The sequence below is a fragment of the Bos grunniens genome, chromosome 25, assembly GCF_055505025.1.
Source record: "Bos grunniens cultivar Pamir isolate PY7600 chromosome 25, Bosgru_T2T1.0, whole genome shotgun sequence".
Taxonomy (NCBI): Eukaryota; Metazoa; Chordata; class Mammalia; order Artiodactyla; family Bovidae; genus Bos; species Bos grunniens.
In genome coordinates this window covers 22,427,787-22,453,698 of record NC_141189.1, presented here as the reverse complement: position 1 = coordinate 22,453,698, position 25,912 = coordinate 22,427,787, and the positions used below count along the sequence as shown (strand labels likewise).

The following is a 25,912-nucleotide window of genomic DNA, read 5'->3' as shown; positions in this document are numbered from 1 at the left end:
GAACGCCCTGTTTCAGTGGAATACTCCAGTTTACTGAGACTGGGAAATTCTGGGGTCAGCTGAGTTTTCACATGCATCCCATTCATCCAGGTTCTCTTGAGCAGAGGTCAACCCTGTTGGCCTTTTGTTTTTGTAAATAAAGTTTTATTGGAACACAGCCACACTCATTTGTTACATATTGCCTGTGGCTGCTTTTGCTTTACAACAGCAGAGCTGAATAACAGAGAAAGGATGGCTTTCAGAGCTACACATATTTTCTACCTGGCTGTTTACGGAAGACTTTTGCCAACCCTGCTGTAGGAGGTGAAAAGCTCATGAGCACATTGCTCTGCAGTGCTTTCCAGTGGTTAGGGAACCTCATGGGGGCCCCTAGTGAGAGACCATCATTTCAGAGAAGCAATGGCTCAGTCAAGAACTGTGGGAATTATCCTTGTTCCTCCTTCCCCTCAGCCTATCCCTGTCCCACATTCAATTCAGCATCAGGCCTGTAGATTTTTCCTCCCAAGTCTCCTTCATTCTGTCCATTCTCTCCATCTCCATCTTCATCATTGCTTTGTCTCTTGCCTAGATCACCTTCCTAAGCCTTCCTCTTCTTCTTGTTTTTGCTCCATCTGTTCTTCACAGAGCAGCCAAAGTGATCTTTGTAAAGTAAAGATCAGGTCAGGTCACCCTCCTGCTTAAAATCCTTCAATGGCTTATTATTGTTCTTAGGATAATGACCCCAAAGGTGTTATGCAGACACCATTTCTCTGCCAAAGTGCTCCCCAGCCTCCCTTCTTTTCCAAAACACTCCCCATTCTTCTGGTGTTACCTTGACCATCACTTCCTTGGAGAATCTCTCTTGACCTCTCTCACAAGGTAGGGCCTCTCAGGCTCTTGCAGCCCTGTCCTCATCCCCACGTGGGACCTTGTCTCGTCACAGCTGCCATTTTACATTTATTTATGTAGGTTTTTTTTGGTGGGGGGGCCTTTTCCACGAGAGGAGGAACCCATATCTGACTCTGCTGACCACTGTGTTCCCAATGCCTTGCACAGTGCCTGGCACATAGTAGACCCTCCATAAATATTTATCAAATAGATAGAGGATGAATCACGTCATCCCAGCCACCTCTGGGTGATGGGAGAGATTCTGAGGTTTTAGGTGCCAGAGTCTCAACTTCATCCCTTGAGAGTCATGTTTATCAGAGTGAGTTGGCAGAGCCAACTTAGGCTGATGTTGGCTGAATGCCATTTGGAGACAGCAGCTGCTGAATTCCTTCCAGTTAGTGTCTCCAGCCCCAGACAGGGTGTACCAGCCTCCAGACTGTGTCCCAGAGATCAGTCATACCAAGAGGGCTGCTTGTCACATTTGCTCCCAGCTCCTCCATGCCTGGTCTCCCCAGAACCCAACCAGTGAAGATGCTTAATGAGGAAAGAGAGACAGGTGTGTTGGTGCCAGGCCCTGCCACTCCCTTCGCTATCTGTTAAGTATTCCATGGGATCCAGACACAGAATTTTATTTGTTTTTCTGGACCTAAGCTGCCCCCTGACATAGCCAGTGATTGCTTTTTTAAAACCACGAAGGGGAGCTAGGTCCTTTCATCTCCTGATAAGGTGCCAGGTGACAGAGAGATCAGCATCCCAACACATAAATCTGCAACTAATCCTTGGGAATCAATATTTTTCATTAAGAACCTGTGAGAGTTGGGCCATTATGGGGAAAATCTGTTTAGGTTGACACCTTGATGAAGTTATTCAGTTCAGGGGCTTAAGTCATTGAAAGGTAATAAAGAGCACAGAGCAATCTCGGGGCTGGTTAGGGGAGAAAACGATGGGAGTATTGAGCTTCAGTTCAGTGAAAAATGACCTGCTGATTTATTGGGGAATGATGGGGTGCTGGCCTCCTGAGCAGGCTGGGCCAGACACAATCAACATGGCAGCACCTCACTCTCATTGCTTCTCACCATCTGCAGTCACTGCTATTTATAATCTATCTGGCAGTTTTAAAAAAAAGTAGTGGGGAAATATTTAGGGCTCTTGGGATATTTCCATTTCCTACCTTCATACCACTCTTTCCCAATTTGGACTTTCTCCTATAGGTCATGGGAGATAGGGGCATTGAAGTATTGTAAACAATCGCTAGCCTGCTTGACCCACCATCCAGCTCGTCTGTCTTTGGGTTTTCTATCCCTGGTTTTATGTGCTGGAAGGTCTCCTCATTTGGGCAACTCCTTTGGACCTTGAAGTTGATCTCCCATGGTTATGCAAACCCTCCCCTTGGCACCACAGTCTCCCCTTTCTGTTCCACTCTCAACTCTGGACACCATCTCGGTTTCTGTTCAGGGGCAGCTCCATGGCCTAGGGCCCATCAGGAACCTCACACCAACTGGACCATCTCTGTGGTGCGGTCCCCAGGTGGAGATGATGGAGACGAGACACAAAGGTTGGGAGACACAGATGTAGAGAAGTTTTCTGATGAAGTGGTAGAAGCTTTAAGCTCTTCTTACTGCTGGCCACAATTTTCTAGAAGGAAGACATGAGGTTTTAGAAACTGGCCAGGGACTCTTAAAAGGATAGCCAGACACGGTGAGAGCTCTGCAGAGCACGCAGTCTCACCAGACCACACCATGGTGTGATTTCCTCCACCTGTGCTCAGCCTGCCTTGCGGAGGGAAGGAGAAGGCGTGGTTGTGGGGAGACTTGTTTATATTCAGCCCTGTGTTATTCTGCCACATGTTACAGTTATCTACTTGTCTATTTAATCTACCTGATTAGTCTGTTGAGGACATTAGAATCCACATCTTATTGATTCTTGTATCCCCGGAGCCAGACACAAAGCCTGGTACCTGGGCAGGTGTTTAATGGACCTGGGTGTTTGATGACTATTTTCCTTCCAGTTCTAAACTCGAATGGTTTTTTATTTGTCCAGTGGATCTCAGCCTTCTAAATTCTGGGTACTCAATTCATCCTCCATATCCCCTCCCCCGAGACTCACTTAAAGGATCTAGTCTTTTACAGCCATTTATTTATTAATAGCCATTAATTTATTTAGCCATTTAAAAATCAGGCATTCAATAAGACAATAAATCACACCATGAAAGAGTAGGCACACGAAACACACATATACCCAGCATTTACCTCCACACTCAACCAGTCTGTTGGTTTTGGTTAGCCTTATTGTAGTGCTATTGTAGCTAAATGTCCCAGTTTCACTAGGGATTTGTGACCCAGAGGAAATCACTTGTGGGTTCCCTTCCCTCTTCCTCCAGGTGGCAGCATGGAGTAATGGTTAAACCCCTAGATTTTGGAATCAGTTTTCCTGGGCTCAGATCTTAGCATTGCCGCTTACTAGCGGGGTGACCTTGGGTGAGTTATTTAAACTCAGTTTCCCCGCTATAAAAAAGAGGAGTGGGTGGGATAATAAGTAAACCATCTCAAAGAATTGTTACAAGGCCTTTTACAAAGAACTTAGAATATAATGGGCATTTCATAAAGTCTAGGTGATGGAAAAATCACGCAGATATCTGTGCTCTGGGACCTCCATATTCAGGGACCTCCTCATAGACGTCAAGAAGCCCCCAGTCATCCAGACCCTCCGCCGGGAGAAACTGAGTATTGCTTTAGCGTTGCTCCCGGTGATGGAAATCACGGGGGAAACGAACGCTTGCTTACTGCTCTCTGGTTCTGTGTGTATTGATCAGCGTCGCGGGGGTGGGAATGGGGTACTGTTCTAGAAACACTCACTTTGATTCCTCAAATAAATCCCCCCCCAGCGTCCTGCTAGGAAACTAATTGGGAGTTGATACTGATGAATAAATGTGCTGCCGCCGCCTGAGGAATTGACCACGCCGGCAGATGGCTGGAGCATGAGAAACACTCTGTCGCGGCCTTCCAAGGGGCCCATCAATAATAGATGGGCTCCGGCCCTCCGAGAGGGAGGCATTGCTGCTGCAGGTATGAATTATGGATGCCGTTTAGGGTAATGCGGATCCATCTCAAAGGTTCCGCTCAGTTTATGTGCTAGTAAAAGCCGGCAATTTGCTTGTGTTCCAGCTATAATTTGCGCTACATTAAGGGACCCTCCTTTCCATAATGGATGTACGGTTGGACGCAGGCGCAGTCAAGCCTCGAGGGCAGCGCCCCGCCTGGCGGGATGCGGAGCACGGCCAGGTGTGGTCCTGCGCAGCTCATCGCCGCGCTGGAGACCCTTGGGTGTGCAGGCAGATGGAGGCCTTCAGCTTCTCCGAGATTCTAGGAAGAAGTCTCACGCCCTTCTGTGAGTCACCGGTCAAATGCACTGGATGTTTGTCCGGAGACAAGCAGGGGAAAAAAGGCCTATGGGTTGCTGGTCTAGACAGAAAGACACCCAGGTTTTGCGAGAGAAGCAGTTGGTGAGATGATGATGGAACCAGACTGCCCAGGCTGAATTCTGGCTTTGCCGTTTCCAAGTTGTGTGCAAATTGGCCTTTTTTTGTGTGCCTCTTCGCCCCAAATAACAGTAACCGTGCTGACTACAGAGAGGCTGAAGCCAGCGCAAGCGCATGAAGGCCAATTGTTGAATTATCAGGACTGTTGTGAGCTGGTTGTTAAAAAAAAAAAGCCATTATTAAAAATTAAATTCTATAAACTTGGAGTTAAATTATATTAAAATCAAAGCAATAAGACCTCAAAACTCATCAATTCCTAATCATTTGACTTCATTTTACTATTATATATGCCCTTGAGGCGATTTCTGTGTGTTGCATCTGGTTGGGGGCAGCGATCAGACATGCTAGTGGGCATCTCTTCCCAACTCTGAGGTCCAGGGCTCCGTACTGGCATTGTGAAACTGGTGGTGGAGGGAATGTTTATATCAGACACATAGGCAAATGTTTCCCCTGGGAACTGGTTGTTAAAATTTTCAGAGCACACCACTAGTATTGACCTAATAAAATTGCTTAGAGGATTAGCTAGTTAATATGTTTATAACTGCTTTGAACAAGGACTGGCACATCGTAAGCACCACATAAAAACTGGCTATTATTTTTTCATAGGTTTTTCACAAAATTTGCTAGCTCAGATCAAAGGGTGTATGAGTGGAGCCCTCTGAGGAACCACAAGCCTTTCTTCTTTTCCAGATCCCATGACACAACAGCCTAGAACAGACTTACTAACTCTCCCCTTGGGGCAAGGATAAACTCAAATTTTGGAGAAAAGGGAAGTTTAGGTTTGCACATTTTCCTTAGCTTTTCAAGTACTTTCCTTTACAGTGGGCAGAGATTCTAGCAAGCTGACCTTGATGAAGGGTGGGCTTCTGGCTCTGTTACCTACTAATTTGAGGATATTATTTCACCTCTTCAACTCTTTGCTTGCTCAGCTGTCAAAAGAGGGTAATAACAGTGCTTCGTGGATTTAATTCTAAAGATTCTGCGAGAGCCAGTACAACCTCTGGAATCTGATTGCCTGGGTTCATATCTTACCTCTAGCACTTGCTGGCTCCAATCTTTTAGGGGAAAAAATCTTTATTTCTGTTAGCTTTAGTTTTCTCATCTGCAAAACTAGGATAACGACACTTCTCTTGGTTGTTGTGAGAAGAAGTGGACTAGTATGTTTAAGCATGTTTACCTGGATATTATAAGTGCTTGGGTTTCCCAGGTGGTGCTAATGGTAAAGAATCCATTTGCCAGCACAGGAGACTTGAGTTTGATCCCTGGGTTGGGAAGATCCCCTGGAGGAGAGCATGGCAACCCACTTCAGTATTCTTGCCTGGAAAATTCTATGGACAGAGGAGCCTGGTAGGCTACAGTCCATAGGGTTGCAAAAGGTCGGACTCTACTGAGCAGCAAGCACACACGCGTGATAACTGCTTAATAAATATTAACAGTGACCATAGTTCCTACCTGGAAATTATGTCTCTCACCGCCCCTCGGGTGTGGAGGGGTGGTTAGGCAGATCTGAATGTTGCTGGGGAAGACTCCCCTTCCCTCTCGCTTGTGTGTTACCTTCCTCTGAAAACTGTATCTGACCTTAGCTGATGACCCTCCTGCTCTGATTCCACCCTGAGGAGGAGCCCTCTTGGATAGAGTGCAGCAAAGTGGTGCGCCCCTACTCAAACCTCTGAAGAAAAACCTCCCTGGAGCTAGTGTGAGGATTAAATGAGATAATGTAGCTGCAGTGGTGCAATTCATTAGGAATTTAATATGGCAAAATAGCCTGTCCAAGAATGAACTGCGTCTTGTTTCTCAGCTGGGGGCTCATCAGAAAAGGATGGGATGTTCTTTTTCTTCTCTTGCCCTGGAGGATAAGTGGGTCTTTGTGTCCTTTAAGTTTATACAGGCAGATCTCATTTTATTGTGCTTTGCCTTATTGCCCTTTGCAGATAGTGCTTTTTTTCATTTTTTAACAAATTCAAGATTTGTGACAACTCTGTGTTAAGCACATCTATCGACGCCATTTTCCCAACGGCATTTGCTCACTTCATGTCTCTGTGTCACATTTAGATGATTCTCCCAACATTTCAAACTTTTTCATTGATATTATGTTTGTCATGGTGATCTGTGATCAGTGACCATGATTCACCGAAGGCTCAGATAATGGTTAGCATTTTTAGCAATAAAACATTTTTTAGCTCATTCAGAAGCCTAGTGTGCTGCAATCCATGAGTCTGCAAAGAGCTGGATGTGACTTAGTGACTGAACAACAAAACTGATAAAATAGCTTTATTTAATTTTAAAATGGCTTTCCATGTGAAAATTTCCCAAAGCTGGGAGTAACAGTCTAGAGCCAGTAAAGCATTTTTAAATTAGGTATATACATTGTTTTCTTTAGACATAATGCTATTGCACACTTAATAGACTTCAGTATGGTGTAAATATAACTTTTTGTATGTACTGGGAAACCAAAAATATTGTGTAACTAACTTTATTGAGATATCTGTTTTATTGCAGAGGTCTGGACTGAACCCCTAATACCTCCGAAGTATATCTGTACTTGAGATCCTAGGCTGTTGGATCCAGTTATCTGGGAAGGGTCTTCAGAAGGATTTGCTTAAAAGCAGTGTCTGGAGGTTGTCTCTAAAGAGATGCCACCCTGGCAGGGCCATAATATTACTTTCACCTTTCAACTTGAGAGCAATTCATATTGTGATATCTGTCAAGATGTTATGAGGTTCATAAGAGAGGCTCAGTAAAATTTCCCTTCATTTACCTGTGTATACTTTATTACATTTAATCTGAACCCCACATCAGTTCAGAGGTTGAGACCTAGGGCTCTTGAGCCAGGTAGACCCAAGTTCAAATCCTTGATCTACCACTTACCTGGCAGTATGAATCTTGGGTTCATGCACCTCAGTTACATCATCTGTAGAATGAGCATTAGAACAGCGCTGTTTGTAAAAAGGAAAGAACTCTTAGTCCGCTGCTTCAGATATAATAAATACTAAGTAAGCAATGGCTGTTGTTATTGTGTGCTTTATGAGTCAAGTAGGGCAAAATAAATTTCACTAAAGAAAGCAAGAAACAGGGGTTCAGAAAGGCCAAATGTCATCTTTGAGGTCAGGAAGGACTCAGAAACCAAACGCTCAGCTCTGTGGAATCTAAGCCAGGAGGGAACACTTTGTTCCCCCTACAATTTAAAGCCAGGGTTCCACCTGCCTGAGTGTTCCATGTTCCTCAAAGCTTTCCAAAGCTATAAATATTTCTGAGAAATTTGCTAGATCACAGTTTTTGTCTAAGCAGACCACTTTGATTGGCCTTGGCTCCTTTCTTGATTGTTCTGTTCCATGAATCCATTGTTTCAATTTGTTGTGTGGTTTCTGCTGGACTCTTACAGAACCACTTTAAGCTTAAAGAGGAGAGGAGGGTGGGATGTCAGTCTCCAGCATAACACAGACAGTGGAAGGACCAGTCTAATTTGGCTAGAGTTGCCACTGAATCTGCTGGGCTGTTGTTTTTAAAATTTAAGTGGTATGGGTACTCATTTAGTTATTTTTGGAGCCAGTTTTCTGATTATCAAAGCATTATGTGGCAATTATGAGGAAGTTGGAAGTCAAAGGTCCCATAATTTTTTTGAAGGTAAAACAGTCTAGTAAAAACCCAATTCCCCAAATCTCATTGGATTGTGAAAACAATTAACACCTTGTAGAATTTATAGCTTTTCCAATTAATTAATCAATAAATCAATTACCAGAAAATCTTTATTGAGTACTTGTTTTTGTGTGCTAGGGCCAGTCTTGCGATTGTGGTGAAAAAAGGAAATAAAAGCTCTGAACTAATAAAGTTTATACGGTCCTGGAGGGGAGACTAATCTGATGACAATGTGATTAGTGATCAAGGGTTTGGTCCTTAAGGTGGCAGGAGTTGGGACAGGCAATGTAGTATGAACAGGGAGACAGATGAGCCCCCAACAGGGTAAGAAAGGTTTGTTGAAAAAATTTGGTGGGGAAATGTCCTGTTTTTTAGGCTACAAGTGAAGTAAAGATGACTCCATTCATTCATCCACCCACTCATTTATCCATCCATCTATACATCCAGTTAAAATTTTTTATTATACTTAATCTTTTGAGGTATAATTGACATAGAACAAACTGCACATACTTAAAGTGTGTAATTTGGAGATGGAAATTGCAACCCACTCCAGTGTTCTTGCCTGGAGAATCCCAGGGATGGGGGAGCCTGGTGGGCTGCTGTCTATGGGGTCACACAGAGTCGGACACGACTGAAGTGATGCAGCAGCAGCAGACCTGGAATTATACCAGTGAAATCCTCACAATTGAGATAATCGTCGTGTTCATCATCCTCAAAAGTTTCCTCTGCTTCCTTGTAGGTCTTCGCGTGCACCTCCCAGACAACCCACTGATTCTCCTTCTGTCAGTGCACATTAGTCTACACTTCCTACAGTTTTATAAAAATGGAGTAATGTAGTATGCACTTTTGTGGGGCCTGGTTTCTTTCACTCAGCATCATTGAGATTTATCATCTTGTAGCGTGTATCAATATTTTATTCTTTCTTACTGTTGAGTAGTATTCCATTGCATGGACATATCACAGTTGGTTTAATTCACCTGTTGATGAATATTTGGGTTGCTTATAGTTTTTGACTATTAAAAATAAAGCTGCTATGAATATTCATGTACATATTTTTGTATGAATATATATTTTTATTTGTTTCTGGGTAAATTCCTAGGAGTAGAATGGTAGGTTCATATGGTAGGTACATTTTAAACTTTTAAAGAAACTGACAAGCTATTTTCTAAAGTAACTGTGCAATTTTACATTCTCAGCAGCAGTATATTTTCACCACATCCTCACCAACACTTGGTGTGGTCAATCTGAAGTTCTAACCATTCTAATAGGTATCATAGTGATAGGTGATTTTAACTTACATTTCTGTAAAGGCTAATTAATGACTGAATTTTTTTCTATGCTTATTTACCAATTGTATGTCTCTGGTGAAGTTCTGTTCTATCAAATATTTTGACCACTTTTATTGGCTTGTTTTCTTATGATTGAGTTTTGTCAGTTCTGAATACAATCAGGATATAGATCCCTTATCAACTATTTGATCTATCAATTATATGATTCTCTCAGTCTACAGCTTGTTTTTTATTCTCTTAAAAAAGTCTTTTTGAAAAGCAAAAATTTTTAGTTTGATAAAGTCCAGCTTATCAGTTCGTTCTTTTTTGGATCATGCTTTTGATGAGAAATCTAAAAAATCTTTGTCTAGATCAAGGGTCATCAACCTTCTTGGCTGAAGGACCGGTTTCATGGAAGACAATGTTTCCATGGACCTGGGGGTTGAAATGGTCGCAGGATGATTCAAGCCCATTTCAGTTATTATGTGCTTTATTTCTATTAATATTACATCAGCCCCACCTAAGATCATCAGGCATTAGATCCCAGAGGTTGGGAACCCCTGACTCAGATCATGCTTACAAAGGTTTTCTCCTATGTTCTAAATGTTTTACAGTTTAAAGTTTTATATTTAGATCTATGATATATTTTGAGTTAATATTTATATATGAGGTGAGGTATGGATGGAAGTTCATTTTGTTTTTTGCAGATCGCTATCTCATTGTTCTAGTACCATTTATTGAAGGGATTATCCTTTCTCTACTGAACTGACTTTGGGATTTTCTTAAAAAACCAGTTATTTGTACATTGTGTATCTATTTATGGACTCTATTCTGTTTCATTGATCTATTTCTCTATCTTTATGCCAGTTCACACTGTCCTGTTTACTATCGCCACTGGAATGCAAAAGTAGGAAGTCAAGAAACACCTGGGGTAACAGGCAAATTTGGCCTTGGAATACGGAATGAAGCAGGGCAAAGACTAATGGAGTTTTGCCAAGAAAATGCACTGGTCATAACAAACACCCTCTTCCAACAACACAAGAGAAGACTCTATACATGGACATCACCAGATGGTCAACACTGAAATCAGATTGATTATATTGTTTGCAGCCAAAGATGGAGAAGCTCTATACAGTCAGCAAAAACAAGACTGGGAGCTGACTGTGGCTCAGACCATGAACTCCTTATTGCCAAATTCAGACTTAAATTGAAGAAAGTAGGGAAAACCACTAGACCATTCATGTATGACCTAAATCAAATCCCTTATGATTATACAGTGGAAGTGAGAAATAGATTTAAGGGACTAGATCTGATAGATAGAGTGCCTGATGAACTATGGAATGAGGTTCGTGACATTGTACAGGAGATAGGGATCAAGACCATCCCCATGGAAAAGAAATGCAAAAAAGCAATATGGCTATCTGGGGAGGCCTTACAAATAGCTGTGAAAAGAAGAGAAGTGAAAAGCAAAGGAGAAAAGGAAAGATATAAGCATCTGAATGCAGAGTTCCAAAGAATAGCAAGAAGAGATAAGAAAGCCTTCTTCAGCGATCAATGCAAAAAATAGAGGAAAACAACAGAATGGGAAAGACTAGGGATCTCTTCAAGAAAATCAGAGATACCAAAGGAAGATTTCTTGCAAAGATGAGCTCGATAAAGGACAGAAGTGGTATGGACCTAACAGAAGCAGAAGATATTAAGAAGAGATGGCAAGAATACACAGAAGAACTGTACAAAAAAGATCTTCACGACCCATATAATCACGAAGGTGTGATCACTCATGCTCACCTAGAGCTGGACAGCCTAGAATGTGAAGTCAGGTGGGCCTTAGGAAGGATCACTATGAACAAAGCTAGTGGAGGTGATGGAATTCCAGTTGAGCTATTTCAAATCCTAAAAGATGATGCTGTGAAAGTGCTACACTCAATATGCCAGCAAATTTGGAAAACTCAGCAGTGGCCACAGGACTGGAAAAGGTCAGTTTTCATTCCAATCCCAAAGAAAGGCAATGCCAAAGAATGCTCAAACTACCGCACAATTGCACTCATCTCACACGCTAGTAAAGTAATGCTCAAAATTCTCCAAGCCAGGCTTCAGCAATATGTGAACCATGAACTTCCTGATGTTCAAGCTGGTTTTAGAAAAGGCAGAGGAACCAGAGATCAAATTGCCAACATCCTCTGGATCATAGAAAAAGCAAGAGAGTTCCAGAAAAACATCTATTTCTGCTTTATTGACTATGCCAAAGCCTTTGACTGTGTGGATCACAATAAACTGTGGAAAATTCTGAAAGAGATGGGAATACCAGACCACCTGATCTGCCTCTTGAGAAATTTGTATGCAGGTCAGGAAGCAACAGTTAGAACTGGACATGGAACAACAGACTGGTTCCAAATAGGAAAAGGAGTTCGTCAAGGCTGTATATTGTCACCCTGTTTATTTAACTTACATGCAGAGTACATCATGAGAAATGCTGGACTGGAAGAAGCACAAGCTGGAATCAAGATTGCCGGGAGAAATATCAATAACCTCAGATATGCAGATGACACCACCCTTACGGCAGAAAGTGAAGAGGAACTACAAAGCCTCTTGATGAAAGTGAAAGTGGAGAGTAAAAAAGTTGGCTTAAAGCTCAACATTCAGAAAACGAAGATCATGGCATTCGGTCCCATCACTTCATGGGAAGTAGATGGGGAAACAGTGGAAACAGTGTTAGACTTTATTTTTCTGGGCTCCAAAATCACTACAGATGGTGACTGCAGCCATGAAATTAAAAGACGCTTACTCCTTGGAAGGAAGGTTATGACCAACCTAGATAGCATATTCAAAAGCAGAGACATTACTTTGCCAACAAAGGTTCGTCTAGTCAAGGCTATGGTTTTTCCTGTGGTCATGTATGGATGTGAGAGTTGGACTGTGAAGAAGGCTGAGTGCCAAAGAATTGATGCTTTTGAACTGTGGTGTTGGAGAAGACTCTTGAGAATCCCTTGGACTGCAAGGAGATCCAACCAGTCCATTCTGAAGGAGATCAACCCTGGGATTTCTTTGGAAGGAATGACGCTAAAGCTGAAACTCCAGTACTTTGGCCACCTCATGCAAAGAGTTGACTCATTGGAAAAGACTCTGATGCTGGGAGGGATTGGAGGCAGGAGGAGAATGGGACGACAGAGGATGAGATGGCTGGATGGCATCACTGACTCGATGGACATGAGTCTGAGTGAACTCCGGGAGTTGGTGATGGACAGGGAGGCCTGGCGTGCTGCGATTCATGGGGTCGCAAGGAGTCGGACACGACTGAGCGACTGATCTGATCTGATAATAAGTCTTGAAATCAGATAGAATTAGTACTTTGTCTTTTTTTCCCTCACAGTATTTTGGCTATTTTAGGTCCTTTGTATTTCCAAAAACATTTTAGAATGAGTTTGTCAATTTCCACTAAAAAACCCTGCTTGTTTGATTTCATGGGATCTATGTTTTAAGTTGGGAGAATTTTCATCATCTTAACAATATTGAATCTTCATGAGTCCGTGAATCAAGTATATCTCTTCCTTTATTTAGATCTTTTAAAGACTTCTTTTAGCAATGTTTTATTTTCAATGCATAAGTCTTTCACATCTTTTGTCAGATTTATCTCTAAGTATTTCACATTTTTGATGCTATTATGAATCAGTTCAGTCACTCAGTTGTGTCTGACTCTTTGTGACCCCAGGGACTGCAGCACACCAGGCTACCCTGTGCATCATCAACTCTCGGAACTTGCTCACACTTATGCCTGTCGAGTTGGGGATGCCATCCAACCATCTCATCCTCTGTTGCCCCCTTCTCCTCCTGCAATCTTGCCCAGCATCATGGTCTTTTCCAATGAGTCAGTTCTTCACATCAGGTGGCCAAAGTATCAGAGCTTCAGCTTCAGCACCAGTCCTTCCAATGAATATTCAGGACTGATTTCCTTTAGTATTGACTGATTCAATCTCCTTGCAGTCCAAGGGACTCTCAAGAGTCTTCTCCAACACCACCGTTCAAAAGCGTCAATTCTTCGGCGCTCAGCTTTCTTCACAGTCCAACTCTCACATCCATACATGACTACTGGAAAAACCATAGCTTTGACTAGATGCATCTTTGTTGGCGAAGTAATGTCTCTGCTTTTGAATGTGCTGTCTAGGTTGGTCATAGCTTTTCTTCCAAGGAGCAGGTGTCTTTTAATTTCATGGCTGCAGTCCCCATCTGGAGTGATTTTGGAGCCCAAGAAAAGAGAGTCTTTTTCCCATTGTTTTGCCATCTATTTGCCATGAAGTGATGGGATTGAATGCCGTGCTCTTAGTTTTTGAATGTTGAGTTTTAAGCCAGCTTTTTTACTCTTCTCTTTCACTTTCATCAAGAGGCTCTTCAGTTCCTCTTCACTTTCTGGCATAAGGGTGGTGTCATGTGCATATCTGAAGTCATTGGTGTTTCTCCCAGCAATCTTTATTTCAGCTTGCATTTCATCCAGCCTGGCATTTTGCATGATGTACTCTGCATATAAGTTAAATAAAAAAGGTGACAATATACAGCCTTGACATACTTCTTTACCAATTTGGAATCATGTCTGGTTCTAACTGTTGCTTCTTGACCCGCATACAGATTTCTCAGGAGGCAGGTAAGGTGGTCTGGTATTCCTATCTCTTTAAGAATTTTCCAGTTTGTTGTGATCCACACAGTGTTTTATTACTTTAAATTTCTGAGTGTTTGCCGCTATTATATAGACATCTAGTTGTTTTTTGTATATTAAAATTGTACCCTGCAACTTTGCTAAACTAACTTATTGGTTCTAGTAGGTCTGTTGATTCCATCAGATCTTCTGAGTAGAAGATAATGTCATCTACAAATAAAGATTGTTTTAATTTTTTTGTTTCTGTCTGGATAGGACATTCTTGTCTTGTTTTTTATCCTTCAGAAAAAGCACTCATTCTTTCATCATGAAGTATGCTATAGTTTAGCTGTATATGTTCTTTATCAGGTTAAAGAAGCTCCCTTCTGTTCCTACATTGCTGAGAATTTTTATTAGAAGTGAAAGTTGCTGAATTTTTATATATGTTCTTGCCTCTATTGAGATGATCATATTTTTTCTTTTTAGTTTGTTAATATGATGAATTACCTGATTTATTTTGATTAGTAAACCAACCTTAGATTCCTGGAATAAACCTTAGATGTCATAATGTATTATCCTTTTTCTATATTGTTAGATTCAATATGTGAATATTTATTTAGCAATTTTGCATGTATAACCGTGAGGTTTTGGTCTGTAGTTTTCTTGTAATATCTTTATCTGATTTTGATAGTAGGGTAATGTTGGTCTTATAAAATCAATTGGAAAGTATTTCTCACTTTGCTGCTTTCCAAAAGAGTTTATACAAAACTGGTATTATGTCTTCCTAAGATGTTTTTTGAATTCATCATGAAGCCATTTATATATATAATTTTTATTCAGGCAGTATAGTTCTCCAAATTTTAAACACAGACTGCCTTGGTTTGAATCCTGGTTACTAAAACTTACTATATATGCAAGCTTGGGGATCTCCAAACACCCATTTGCAAAGTGGAGGAATAACAATGCAAAGGTACCTACGTCATACATTTGTTTGTGAGAATTAAATGAGATGATGTACATATTCAGTACACTTATTATTATTACCATATGTCTATATGGGAACAGCTCCCCACTCCAGTATTCTGGCCTGGAGAATTCCATGGATAGTATTCTGGCCTGGAGAATTCCATGGACTATATGGTCACAAAGTATCGGACACAACTGAGTGACTTTCACACGCACACACACACACACACATCTCCTGAACAAGACTGAACTGTGGATTAGGACAGAAAAGGACCAGTGGGGAGGCCATGTACCGTTTTCCTCTTCAGACACAGCCTCACTCACCTGGGCCTTTTTCTCCTCCCTTACTCTCTAAGGTCTTTGAAAAGAAAGCTGGGCCTATCATTTGATCTGTGACCAAATGAACTTTGCATGGCCTTCATTTCCTCATTCATAAGGAAGAGATAATAATAGCAAATAATTTTACAGACACTGCCAGACACTGTCTTGAAAACAATCCATGTATTCACTCATTTAATCCTCACAACATCTTGTAAGGTGGGTACTATTATAATCCCCAATTTTACTGATGGGAAACCGAAGCAGAGAGAGGTTAGTAACTTGCCCAAAGCTGCATGTCTAATAAGTGGCAGGATTTGGCTATGAACTTAGGCAGATTGGCTTCAGAGCCCACTTTTTTACCCATTATCCTACACATATGCCTTATAATTTGTTGTTGTTGTGTGCGTTTTGGGTGAGGATTAAATGAGATAACCTGGGGCACACAGAAGAATGTCCAAAAGTGCTCCCTTAGCTTCCACAAGTCTTATAAAACTCTGGAAGGAATAATCTTTTCAACACACTGATTATTTTGTTTTCTCAGCTTCCATCCCCAGTCCAGCTGAGATCCAGGGCTGACTCCAATTAGAAGAGCCTCTTTCAGCAGAGAGGGCAAGCTACAATCCCAGAAAACTCTGACTCTCAAGGCTAGAAGGGCAATGCTGTGGTCCTCTTTATCCTCTTGCCACTCAAAGTGTGGTCCTTGGACCAGCAGCATCACTGTCTCCTGGGAGCTTATGAGAAACGCACAATCTCAGGCTCCCCAACAGACCTACTGAATCAGAATTCATATTTTAACAAAAGCCCAGGTTATTAGTCTGCACATTAAAGTGTAAGAAACACTGTTTTAAATCAATACTTTTTCTGCTTGATCTTTCCAAGCGGTTGCTTGGTTGATAAGCTGATGGGAATTCACCACCACGTCTCCTGACGGTGTGATGCTTATACTGAGTACACATTTATCTTTCCAGAGCAGAAGATGCAGAGTTAAAGGTCTTCATTGGGTCAGGTGGGAACTGTGATAAACTGGAGTGTGTGTTCTATCTAAAGGGGCAGCCAATTGCTGTTAAATGGAAATGCAAGTTTTTCTGATGTCTTTATCAAAGCTGGGCATCTGGCTATTTATCTTAAACCCCTTATTTGTTCAATATTAACAACTAATTCAAACCAATAAAATAACACTGAGAACCAAACAGGTCTGTGTGTAGGCCATATTCCTAATGGGGTGCTATTTGTGACTTAGACTAACCTAGATAGCATATTGAAAAGCAGAGATATTACTTTGCCAACAAAGGTCCATCTAGTCAAGGCTGTGGTTTTTCCAGTGGTCATGTATGGCTGTGAGAGTTGGACTGTGAAGAAAGCTGAGCACTGAAGAATTGATGCTTTTGAACTGTGGTGTTGGAGAAGACTCTTGAGAGTCCCTTGGACTGCAAGGAGATCCAACCAGTCCATTCTGAAGGAGATAAGCCCTGGGATTTCTTTGAAAGGAATGATGCTAAAGCTGAAACTCCAGTACTTTGGCCACCTGATGCAAAGAGTTGACTCATTGGAAAAGACCCTGATGCTGGGGGGGATTGGGGGCAGGAGGAGAAGGGGACAACAGAAGATGAGATGGCTGGATGGCATCACCGACTCGATGGACATGAGTCTGAGTGAACTCCGGGAGTTGGTGATGGACAAGGAGGCCTGGCGTGCTGCGATTCATGGGGTCACAAAGAGTCAGACATGACTAAGCAACTGAACTGAACTGAACCTAAAAAAGACTTCAAAATAGTCCAGGTTCATGAATAAATCAAATATGTATTATATATGATGGTCTTTTGACTGTTTGGAAGTTCTTGCAAAGCATAAGCATACAAGACTTTCTATTATTTAGTTGTCTGTAATATCAGCCACACTCGACCACAAATATTTAATTGCTGTTTCATCTTCCATTCTTGGCACATATCTGTTCTCTCTGTATGGAACTATTCATTCCCTAACTGCCCATCTGACTAACTCTGAATCATCCTTCAAGACCCAAATCATCCCAGTGCACCAGCCCTGAGCACCCTGTCTCAGGCATCAAACCTGGACTGGCGATCTGTTTCACATATGATAACATACATGTTTCGGGATGGGATGGGGAGGGAGGTGGGAGGGGGGTTCAGGATGGGGAACACATGCACACCCATGGCTGATTCATGTCAATGTATGACAAAACCACTACAATATTGTAAAGTAATTAGCCTCCAATTAAAATTAAAAAAAGACCCAAATCAAGCTTCACCTCCTTTGTGAAGGTGTTCTGGCTCCCCTCAACTAGAGCTGAGCACTACTAGTCCAGGTGCCCCCGTGCCTGGACCATGTTCTGTTGGAATCTCTTGTTCATATCCTTGTTTCTCCTAGAAGTGCTCAGACATCAGAGACCGAGTCTTACATAATTCTGTATTCCAAACATCCATAAAGGGTCAGGTACAGAGTAGATGCTTACACTAGTTACCTATGGTTGTTGTTTAATTGCTGAGTCACGTCCGACTCTTTGTGACTCCATGAACTACAGCATGCCAGGCTTCCGTGTCCTTCACTATCTCCCAGAATTTCCTCAAACTCATGTCCATTGAGTAAGTGATGCCATCTAACCATCTCATCCTCTGTCTCCCTCTTCTACTCTTCTTCTACTCAGTCTTTCCCAGGAGCAGAGTCTTTTCCAATGAGTCAGCTCTTTGCATCAGGTGGCCAAAGTATTGGAGCTTCAGAATCATTCCTTCCAATGAATATTCAGGGCTGATTTCCTCTAGGATTGACTAGTTTAATCTTCTTACTGACCAAGAGACTCTAGAGAGTGTTCTCTAGCACCACAGTTCAAAAGCATCAATTTTTTGGTGCTCAACCTTCTTTATGGTCCAGCTCTTACATCTGTACATGATTACTGGAAAAACCATAGCTTTGATCTATTGTAGCATAACTTAATTCAAAACTTAGCGGTTTTTGATAATGCACACTTATTATCTCTTAATTTCTGTTGTCTAATCTGGGCATGCCTTAGCTGAGTGCTTCTGGCTCAGGGTCTCTCATAAATAAGGTTGTGGTCAGAGTGTAGGCTGGGGCTGTGGTATCATGTGAAGTCTTGACAAGGGAGAATCTGCTTCTAAACTCACTTACATGGTTGGTGGCAGGATTCAGTTATTTGTAGCCTTCTGGAACTGGGAGGCTCAGTTCCTTGCTGACTCTTGGCCAGCGGACTTCTTAAGTTCTTTTCCACATAGATCTCTCATGGACAGCTCAAACATGGTAGAGTGAGTGAGAGTGCTTGAGACAGAAGACAACCTCTTTGTAACCTGATCCCAGAAGTAACTTCCTCTCTTCTGCTGCATTCTATTTGCTAGAAGCCAGCACTAAATACAACTCACATGCAAGGGAAGGGAATTATACAAGGGTGAAACTGCCAGGGAGCAGAGCTTATTGGACCATCACTGAGACTGCCTACGTGATGCTCAAATTGCAGTATGTGCTGTGCATAATTGCTCAGCCTTGAGATTCAGATTGCTGCTGCTTCTGCTAAGTCACTTCAGTCGTGTCTGACTCTTTGCGACCCCATAGACGGCAGCCCACCAGGCTCCTCTGTCCCTGGGATTCTCCAGGCAAGAATACTGGAGTGGGTTGCCATTTCCTTCTCCAATGCATGAAAGTGAAAAGTGAAAGTAAAGTCACTCAGTCATGCGAGATTCAGATTATCCATGTTCAAATCCCAGTTCTGCCACTTACTCTGCAAGTTTAGTCAACAGGGACGGGCATCAGAGGATTTCTGATCCTTTATTTGCAAAACAGAAATAGAGACACAGGCATAGAGAACAAACATATGGACACTAAGGAGGAAAGTGGGATTGGGATGAATTGGGAGATTGAGATTGTCATATATACACTATTGATACTATATATCAAATAGATAACTAATGAGAACCTACTATATAGCTCAGGGAACTCAGTGTTCTGTGGTGACCTAAATGGGATGACCAAAATGAGAGAGGATATATGTATATGTGGAGAAGGCAATGGCAACCCACTCCAGTGTTCTTGCCTGGAGAATCCCAGGGACGGGGGAGCCTGGTGGGCTGCCGTCTATGGGGTCACACAGAGTCAGACACAACTGAAGTCACTTAGCATAGCATAGCATATGTATATGTATGGCTGATTCACTTAGCTGTGCAATAGAAACTAACACAGCATTGTAAAGCATTATACTCTAATAAAAATTAGTTTTAAAAAAAGCTTTCTGATCCATAGTAATATTTTGGGGACTGCTTAACATGGCATCTGCCTGACTCTAAAAATGTTAGTTATAATTAGCATTGTTATTTAGAAATGATTATTGAATGTACTAGAGGTACACAGGTAAGGGAGGGAAAATAGAAGAAATAGAATAAATGAAATAGAAATAGAAGAATATGGCTGGTGAGATGCCCAGGTCTCTCCCTCTGATTGAAGTTGCTCATTTCTAAACCTTTTTCTTTCCTCTTACCAGTTAACTTGATCTTTGTCCTAATATGATCCTCCACTCCCATAACTCTGCCCCATCCTCCAAGTCTAGCAGGGTCTCCTTACTTTGCTCAGAGCCTGTCCCTTTCCCACACCAGATTTTTTTAACCCTTGCCATTCCTTAAACACCGCAGATGGTAACTGCAGCCATGAAATAAAAAGACACTTGCTCCTTGGAAGAAAAGCTATGACAAACCTAGATAGCATATTAAAAAGCAGAGACATTACTTTGCCAACAAAGGTCCATCTAGTCAAAGCTATGGTTTTTCCAGTAGTCATGTATGGATGTGAGAGTTGGACTGTAAAGAAAGCTGAGCACTGAAGAATTGATGCTTTTGAACTGTGATGTTGGAGAAGACTCTTGAGAATCCCTTGGACTGCAAGGAGATCAAACCAGTCAATGCTAAAGGAAATCAGTATTGAATATTCATTGGAAGGACTGATGCTAAAGCTGAAGCTCTAATACTTTGGCCACCTGCTGTGAGGAACTGACTCATTGGAAAAGACCTTGATGCTCAAGATTGAAGGCAGGAGGAGAAGGGGATGACAGAGGATGAGATGGTTGAATGGCATCCCTGACTCGATGGATATGAGTTTGAGCAAGCTCCGGGAGTTGGTGATGGATAGGGAAGCCTGGCGCGCTGCAGGCCATGGGGTCACAAAGAGTTGGACATGACTGAGCGACTGAACTGAACTGAATTCCTAAAACCAGAATGCTCCCAACAAATCATTTGTTCCACTCCTCCCCCTGCCCCCCGTTGTTCAATATGGAGTGTTGCAGGAAAGACTGGCCTGACTGTGCGTTGGTTGAATTTATTACAAGTTCATCAGAGCATGATTCAACTGACCACTTCCTGCCTCCTGGTCATCTTTTTTTTGGAAGTATGGACAGTGATCATTTAAATACACATAATAGTTGTTTCTGCTTTTATTCCTGTGTCCTTCCTTTCCTCAACAGATAGTCTTATCTATTTGATTTAAATAACAACAATAAGCAAAAGTTACTGACTGCTTACTAGATGCCATCTAAACCTCTGAAATCAATTGTCTCAATTATCACAATAACTTCTATGAAACTGTATCTATGAAATAACTTCTATGAAACTATGCACTAATATCACCCCAAGTTTAAGCTCTTACTTACATTTATTGAAAAGTGGTTTAGATTCTTGGAGTCCATCTATTCCTCAGCTCTGCATACTCAGTAGACTGCAAGATGCTTCTTCAACCCAGACTACTTCACTGAACTTGTTTTCCCCAAAGACCTGGAGGCCGAGTTGCAGAATGCTCCTCCCACGTGACCTTCTGGCATTCCAGGCTGCTGGCGAGTAATCCTTTTTGGAACTCTTCCCTGGCTTATGTGACTCTGCACATTCCTTTCTCTCCAACAATTACTCAAGCATCTTACTGACTTCTTGCCTCATTCCATCCCTTAAATGTCAGCATTTTCTAACGTTCTGTCTTGGCCGTCTTTGCAGGCTACACATTCTCCCTAGGTGATCTCACTGACTCTTGTAGCTCCAAATATCATCGCTCCATGAATGACTTCTCTATTAATGTTTTTAACTCTACTTTTTACTTGAAGCTTCAGATTCGTATTTCCTACCACTTGGGGATTCTGGAGGGACTTCAGAATCAGCTTGGCTAAACTCAATGTCATTGTTCCTGAAATATTTCCATCATTCTTCACTACATAGCCTAACAGAAGAACCACCTACCCAGTCTGGACTTTAGTTACCAAAATTAATTAAGTAACCAAATTCTGTTGATTTCTCCCAAATATAAGTAAGTCTTCTGGAAAAACTCCGGTTCCAGCTCAGTCTCTCATTCTTGTTGACTAGTAAGATCTCTCTGCTACTCATCTCCACAAAATAGACCCACTTATGTTATTTTCCAACTTGAGTTTTCCCCATTGTATATTTCACAAATGGGGCTTCACTGGTGGATCAGCAGTAAAGAATCCACCTGTCAATATAGGAGACACAGGGTCCATCCCTGGGTTGTGAAGATCCCCTGGAGAAAGAAATGGCAACCCACTTCATTACTCTTGCCTGAGAGATCCCATGGACAGAGGAACCTGGGGGGGCTACAGTCTGTGGGGTCACAAAGAGTTGGACATGACTCAGCCAACAACAACATACTGCATAAATACCAGATTTTTTGGACTGGCATTCCATGATTTTATATTCCCCATGTTCATGATCTTCTCATATTCACTTTTCTAAGTTTTAAAAATTTTTTAAAATAATACTTAGTAATTACCGGTATAGAAAAAAACTCTTGACTTTTGTAGATTTATCTTGTAACCACACAACATGCAGTTTCCTCTTTAATTGATGTTATGGATTATAGTAACAGATATTGTGGTGTTAAGCCATCCTTCTGATTCAAACAAAAATGTATTATTCTTATGATAAACCAATGGACTTAATTTTCTAATAATTCATTTAAAATTGTGCATCTGTATTTATAAATGTATTTGTGCATTGCTTTACTTTTTTATGTTTTCTTCATTAGATTTAACTGATAAGGTGATTCTAATTTCATAAAAGTAATAATGTCAAACATACACATATGGGCCTGTTATCTACCAACCATTGTTCTAAATACTTTATCTGCATAAATTCCTTGAACCTTCACAACAACTTCTAGAGGCTGCTCACATTCCACGGCTCACGATCCTCTTTCTTTGTCCTCAAAGACAACAATGTGAGCCTTTTTCCCATTGCATCCCTCCAATTTCTTCTTTGGTCAAATCTCCTACTGCCTCTTTAAAAGGATGCTTGTGATTATACTGGATCCACTTGGCTAATCCAGGGTGAGCTTTTTATTTTAAGATCAGTTGATTAGCAGACTTCATTCCATCTGCAAACATAATTCCTCTTTGCCAAATTCATCGGTTGTGAGGATAAGGATGTGGACATCTTTGTAAGGAGCAGGCGGACATTATTCTGTCCATCACATCCCCCCAGCCTTTGTGCTTTTCCTAGTTATCCTTGGTATTCAGATATTCTGAAAATTCACTTGACAATTTATGCTGCTTATCATTCAGTGCATCCTTTCAACCTGAAGACTCTGAATTCTGTCTGTGAACTTTTTTCTATGATGTTGATTAGCGCCTCCATTCATTTCTCTCTCTTCTCTTCCCTGGAACTCCCACTAGATGGATTTTGTTCCTTCTGGGTGTGTCTTTCATTTCATGTAAATTTTCTTTTTGTTTGGTTGATTGAGAGCAGGGCTCTGGGGCCAGACTCCCTGGGATTCAGTACCTCAGATCCCCTTTTTATTGGCTGTGTGTTGTGGGGGAACTTGTAGCGCCTCAGTTTCTTCATCTAAGTGAAATGGGGGTTATAATGAACACTTGGCCACATGTGGTTGAGAAAATGATAACACTTAGGCTGGTGTAGGTCCTTGAAAAATACTCAGTAATTGTTAGCTATTATGCTATTTATATTAGCATCATGTTTGTATTTATGATCATTCTCCTTCCTGTAGATGAGTACTGACTACAGTAGCTTAACTCTGAAGGGGGAGGGTTGGGTAAGATGTGGCCAAGGGGCTTGTCTGGTAACTGGTGTGGAGGTTCCCTTGTTCCTCCCAGGCAGGGGGAGGATCCACTGGCAACCTGGGCTTCAGCCATGCAACTGCAGCCCAGAAATAGAGTCTTCGTATACTGCGAGTCCCACTTGATCCCCATTTTCTGGGGCCCCAAGCTGTACAAACTTGGCCCAGCCTTCTCTCTCCCACCCCTTCCCTCTGGAGATACATTGGCCCCCTTTGAGTTCCTCCAAGCACCTAGGTGCTTTATCCCAAGGCCTTTGCGTGGAGAGGTTCTCATTCTTAGAAAGCCCTTGCATTAATGCAACCTTCCTTGAGTTATTGGAGTTCTTTCTTTCTTTTTTAAACATTTATTTTATCAATCTATTTATTCATTTATTTTTGGCTGTGCTGGGTCTCCACTGCTGTGCGTGGGCTTTCTCTAGTTGCAAAGACTGGGGGCTATTCTCTAGCTGTGGTGTGGGGGCTTCCCACTGTGGTGGCTTCTCTAGTTATGGAGCATGGGCTCTAGGTGCACGGGCATCAGAGTCATGGCACGTGTGCTCAGTGGGTGTGGTGCGTGAACTTTGTTGCCCCGTGGCACATGGGATCTTCCTGGGCCAGGAATCAAACCTGTGTCCCCTGCATTGGCCAGTGGATTTCTAACCACTAGACCATGCGGGAAGCCCCTTGCAGTTATTTCTTTAAACAACTGTCTCACAAATCACATGATCTATTTTGAATTCTAGACAACTAAAAACAAAAGATTCCTCCCCGCCCCCCACCGCCCCCCACCGCCCCCCAGCAACAATAGACCTGCGTGCAATGAACATCAATCTCTTGGGCTTACGTTCAGTAAAAAGTAAGAATAATAATACACACACAAAAAAAACCAACAACGTAGCTATAGATTCATGTTAGCTCTTCCTACGATTTTAATAACCACTGTCCAAACACCAGAAGTGAAAGTATAAACCCTTCCCAGTGCAAAGAGACTGGCCTCTTTTGTTTCAAATCCAATTTCTCCCTGGTGGGATTTTTCTTCTCCAAGTCAAATGCTAACTGTCTTTTTCTCCTTTAGATATTTCTGACTTGGAAAAGTGGTGGGCAGAACATCTGCTGGCAGCCAGAACATACAGAACCACTTCTTCATTCTTTCAATCATTTATTTGTTCATTTATAAAAAGGAACAAATTTGAGTCAGTTGTAGTGAGGTGGATGAACACAGAGTGAAGTAAGTCAGAAAGAAAAGAACAAATATCATATATTAACTCATATATATGGAATCTAGAAAAATGGTCGGGGGGCCAGCTGGAAAAATGGTACTGATGAACCTATATGCAGGGTAGGAATAGAGAGGCAATGTAGCGAACAGACTCTGGACACAGCTGGGGCAGAAGAGGGTGGGATGAACTGAGAGAGTAGCATTGATATACATATATACACACTACCATGTGTAAAATAGCTATCTACCACGAAGCAGCTGTAAAGGACAGGGAATTAAGCTCAGTGCTCTGTGATGACCTAGAGGGGTGGGCTGGAGGCTCAAGAGGGAGGGGACATATGTATACTTATGGCTGATTCACACTGTTGTACAGCAGAAACCAACACAACATTGTAAAACAATTACCCTCAAGTAACAACAACACAAACCATTGTGGGGTGCCCACCGTGTTCCATGGGCTGAGTTTACAGAGATGACTGAGCCCAGAGCTCGATAGGCCTGTAATCACATATGACTGTTTCGTCCAGCTTTCTCTCTCCTACCCCTTTTCTCTGGAGATACAGCGGCTTCCTTTGAGTTGTTCCAAGCACCTAGAGACTTTTTCCAAAGGCCTTTGCATGGAGAAGTTCTCAGTCTTAGAAAACCCTTTCCTTTCTTTTGCCCCATCCAGGCTCTTTCTCAGTCAAGCTTTCCTGGGTTTCTAGTACTTCACACGCTTGGCACCCTGTACCTCTCCTTCCCAGCACATAGCTCAATTGTAATTAAATAATGTAGATAACTATGGCTCACTGTCTATTCCCTCTCCTAATATCTAGTTCCATGTGAGTGGAGGCCATTCTGTCTTTTTTGACACTGTGCTTAGCACAGAGCACATTATTGGTGCTCAATAAATACTTGGCAGGCAAGGAATGAGATCATGTTCCCTCACCCTGGGGATATTCACAATTCTGTAGTTTTGCTAATCACCAGCTGAGTGACCGTGGATGTATCATCTGCCTCTCTGTGCCTCAGTTTTTTCCTTCTGTGAAATGGGGAAAATAATAGTAGAGTTGTTGTGTGAATTTAATGAAATAATGTATGTAAAGCTCTTAGAAAATGCCTCATGCATAGTAAGCGCAATGCTCAATAATCTTAGCAATGGTGATGAGGAGGAGGATAATAATGACTGTGATGGAAAATACATAGTGTTCTGTGAAAACTTTGAGGAAGAAACGGCTGAGTGGATGTTGGACTAGATCTAGAGGGATTCTTTAACAAAAAAGTGATGTTGGAGTGGCGACCTAGAACTGAGTAGTCAGGGGGAGGCTGCTTTGAGGAGGGGACCTTCAGGCTGAGACCCAAATGGCAAGGAAGAAGGAGCCGTGGGAGGATCTTGGAGAAAAACCTCCCAAGCAGACAGAACAGGAGGT

The 25,912-nt window shown here is 42.0% G+C and overlaps 1 long non-coding RNA gene across 1 annotated transcript; it reads right to left on the bottom strand.

The window, feature by feature from the left end:
• Window positions 1-2,999: 2,999 nt before the first annotated feature.
• On the bottom strand, window positions 3,000-20,985 carry LOC147345270 (uncharacterized). Its single transcript, XR_015154638.1, has 3 exons — window positions 20,886-20,985; window positions 7,274-7,341; window positions 3,000-4,557 (listed from the first exon to the last, which is right to left on the bottom strand). It is a non-coding gene; the product is annotated as an uncharacterized LOC147345270 (long non-coding RNA).
• Window positions 20,986-25,912: the final 4,927 nt, after the last annotated feature.